Raw genomic sequence first — 4,459 nt, forward strand, 5'->3', positions numbered from 1 at the left:
CGCACGCACACACACACACACACACACACACACACACACACACACTCCAGGCACAACTGTGAGGCGGGGACACTCCCACACACTACACTCAGCTACCGTCACATGTCAGTCAAAGTCTGCCATGACCAATCAGAGGGGCTCACCACTCCCCCTTTGTCTCGGACCTTTGGTCATTTTAGACAGGCAGAACTGACAGCCATTCAGACCACTGTGAGTGTGTGAGTGTGTGTGTGTGTGTGTGACAGAGACAGGTCACCATTTGATCAAAGCTGACTAAGATGTCATGGTTGTCTCAACAACACATAGCAACATCATGGTAAAACAATTTTTACCGATTTTCCATAAACCACTCCCCCTCCCGTGCCCCCCCCCCCCCATACACACATCCACACTCTCTCTCTCACACACACACACACACACACACACAGCAGGCTGGCTGTTCCACTGTTGTACAGTGGGCTTGAGTAAGACACGTTAATGTTGGAAGAACAACAACGTTTAGCTATAGGCCAAACATCCTGCCACTGCACTGTGATTATAATGGTCAGAATTGAATCAGTGAGGTAGAATGTTTCTGTTAGTCCAGAGTGACCTTTAAATTAGTGTTATAGTTTATTTGTCCGGGCCATGCTCTCTGTTCATGAGTTAGCCTTTTTTATGCACAAAAAATGGAACAAAATCACATATGTTTTAAAATTAAGATAAACTGTAGGATGATAGATATTATGCACAATAATAATAATGCCCATGTTAATACGGCATGACCATGACAATATGCCCATACAAAATGTAGCTATTTATAAATGTAGCTATCATTTATATTAATAAAATATATATAGTCCGTGTTGGGGAGTAGTGATCTACATGTAATTGTAGTTCACGTACATTTTGCAGTAACTTGCTGGTAGTTCAACTGTATTTATATTTGTGCAGTGATTCAAGGAGTTAATATATATGTTTTTTTTTGCCTTTTTTGTGTTGTTAAACTACTGAAACTACAAACTATAAATTGGGCCATAAAAGGAAAGGAATGTTATTTTTAAATTACTGTTATTATTTTACCAATTTACATTGTCCAATCTGCCTTAAACTTGTCATCATGGGTCTTGCTGTATATATGTGTGCATAGGGCATGTTACGCAGGCTGTAACAGAAGCCCAGCAGTAGAGAATAGTGACTGTTGTCTGGCTGTATACTGGCTTTTTGCATCACCCAGTGGTTAGAAGGAGCAAGTGCATAAATGACAATTAAGATATCTGCCTCACTTTGTGTTTCTGTTGGGAGACAAATGTGCCGTGCTCTGGTGCAAGAGTTGATCCTGAGACGTGTATCAAGGGTTCTGTTGAATTAGTGTTGTCAAAGAGAACTGTGTGGGCACTATTGAAAAAATGAACTCAGTACAGGACAGCTACAGATGTAGAAATACAGTCAATCGTGTTTCCTGCACACCTTATGTCCTCTCTCACACACCTGGGGAATGTTTTTTTCTGAAGCCTGATCCATCCCTGCTAGTCCTCTGCTCATGTCTTCAGGTTCACCTCTGTGAGGACAAAGTTCCTCTGTGGTACTGAGGGGTGGACAGTAAGGTAAAAAGAAAAGTGGCTCCATCCATCCATTCATCCATCCTAACTGCATTCATTTCCTCACCTGGCAAAGTGATCAAGATTATGATTAAGATATTCCCTTATTAGTCCCACAGTGAGGAAACTCAACCTCTGCATTTAACCCATTCTTTACACACCACTGAACACACACCATGCTTAGGAGCAGTGGGCAGCACATTACTGCACCTGGAGTCTCTCTAACCTCTAGGGGCAAGTACTGGCCAGGAATAAAAATATGCACTCAGTGTTCATTAATTCATTCTTATATTAATTTATTATTTTTAACTGCTTATCTGAACTCAGGGCTGGATCTGGGCTGGAGCCGATCCCAGCTTACATTGGGCCAGAGGCGGGATACAGCCTGAACAGGTTGCCAGACTATCACAGGACAGACATAACCATTCACTCACTTCACTGTCTTAAGAGCTCATCCAGTTTGAGATGTAGCAGAAGGCAGCCACTTACAGAACATAAAATGAACAGCTTTGACCAAAATTATGTAAACAATGGTGTCTAAATACATTTGATTTGAATTTGAGCGAGACTAGTGGTAACGTGGTTTAAAAAAGCTGTTTAAATTTTAGGTTTAACTACAGTAACTGCTAACTTTACTTCTCAGGGACTTTCATTTGTCAGCAAGCAAATTGAAATGTTGAGCAACACACAAAGGACACCTCAGAACCTCATTATGTCCTAACCTAAAAGAAATAATTCAGAAATTTGCATTCACTAAATAGCATCCATGAATTTGTGTTTCTATCAATACTAAACACTGGCCATCATCTTTGAATTTAGAGGGGAAAAAATGAGGTGAAGCTGTGGCAACTTGGTTTTGTAGGACTGAGAGACTGCTTTCTGGCTCCATCGCCCCCACACCACATTTCCTTTTCCTCTCCTCTATTTTCACTGACTTGTCTCTACATGTTTACCCTCATACTGGGATAAATGGTTTTTCTGTTGCTAATTGCGACTGTGTGTTTTTTCTGTTGGCTGGTTTTGTGTTTCTCCAATCAGAGCACCCAGATCCTGCATAGAACCAGTTTGTTTTTTCAAGCACAGGGGCATCATTTATAATGTGTGTGTGTGTGTGTGTGTGTGTGTGTGTGTGTGTGTGTGTGTGTGTGTGTGTGTGTGTGTGTGTGTGTGTATGTGTGTGTGTGTTTGTTGTCTAATATGTCTAAAATGCACCACCAAGTACAGTAGATCCACAACTGTTTTCTAAACATAAGTTCAGAATTGCTATTAAGTGTGTTGAAGTTACAGTATAAGAAATAGTTTTAACTCTTGTTAATCCACACCACAATGTTTCCAGTGTAAAGCTATGTATAGTATGGTATGTAGCTGTTTGAAGCCCTAGAGGGATGTGTCTGTATGTGCACATGGGAAGGTGTGCTGCTGTTTTAATATTGAGTGATTCATCTTGTAGAACGCAGATTATCTTTGGCCAGATGGTGGAATAAGAGGCCCCTCGGTTTGCTCCAGCTCAGACCTGGGTTGTATTTATTTAGGTTGTATTTATTTCGAAAAGGAGGTGTGTGTCCCAGCAGTATGAGGGCCATGTGTTGTGTTTCGCTTTTCACTACTGAATGATATAGAGGTTCATGGGTACATTGACAGGATTGGATCACTGCAGGCTGAACAGATCATGCTTTCAACACTCTGTGGTGCTGATAAGAGCTTTCAGCATGGCAGTAAGAGTGAACAAACCAGGTAGAAGCATGGACGTTTGTCAAAGTGTTACACAGTAGGTTCTGGAGATCTCTAGAATTCTGCAGAGGTTGGAGTTTTCAGTTTCTGGCTTGTGCACAGAGTCATCCAGAAGCATGTTTTATAGTCTTCTGGAGGTGTTCACAGTGAGATGTTTGAACAAGTTTCTCATGGTCACTTTGAGAGTTTTCCAGAGGTTTTAGCTTAGCTTAGCATGAAGACTGAATTCACCATTTTATAGGGGTTTATGCTCAGCAATGAAGACTTCACGAAGTTACTGGTCCCATTTAGTGGTGGAATGTAACTAACTATATTTACTTAAATACTGTACTTAAGTACACTTTTAAGGTACTTGTACTTTACTTGAGTATTTCCATTTTATGTAACGTCATACTTCTACTACTACTTTTTACTCCACTACATTTAGCTGACAGCTTTAGTTACTTGTCAGGTTGAGATTGAACATAAAAAAAGTGATTAATTTAAAGTGATTAGACATTTTCTTTTAAATTAAATTAGTTAATAACATATTTATTAAGTAGTTAAAATTAGCCCAACCTTAAAAAATAAATAATCTGCTGCTTATATAAATGTATCAATAATAGTAATAATCCAATACTATATTTGGATTATATAAAACAGACTGAGTGGATCCATTCTGCATAACAAATAATTTTACTTTTGATACTTTAAGTACATTTTGATGCTGATACTTTTGTACTTTTACTTCAGTAAGTTTTGAATGCAGGACTTTTACTTGTAGTGGAGTTATTTCAAAGTGTGGTATAAGTACTTTTATTGAATATAGGGATCTGAATAGTTCTACTCCACCACTGGTTCCTGCAAAGAAATAGACCGACACCTAACCCCGTTATTCCATAAAGTGACAGATTTTTGTTTTTGAACAGATTAAGCAGAGTTTTGGTGCTATGACAGAACCAGGCTAGCTCCATTTCCTTGTTTCCAGTCGTTACGCTATAAGCTAAGATGCCTCCAACTATATATTTAGCATGCAAACATGAGAGTAGCACAAAACTCATCTAACTTTTGCTAAAAGAAGAATTTAGCATTTTTGCAAAAATGGCCACATATTAACTAACTATTGAGGACTTTTTAGTGAGTACTGTTGGGGTATTTGGATTGTTTTG

Source organism: Centropristis striata, chromosome 13 (genome assembly GCF_030273125.1).
Source record: "Centropristis striata isolate RG_2023a ecotype Rhode Island chromosome 13, C.striata_1.0, whole genome shotgun sequence".
NCBI classification, from domain to species: Eukaryota; Metazoa; Chordata; class Actinopteri; order Perciformes; family Serranidae; genus Centropristis; species Centropristis striata.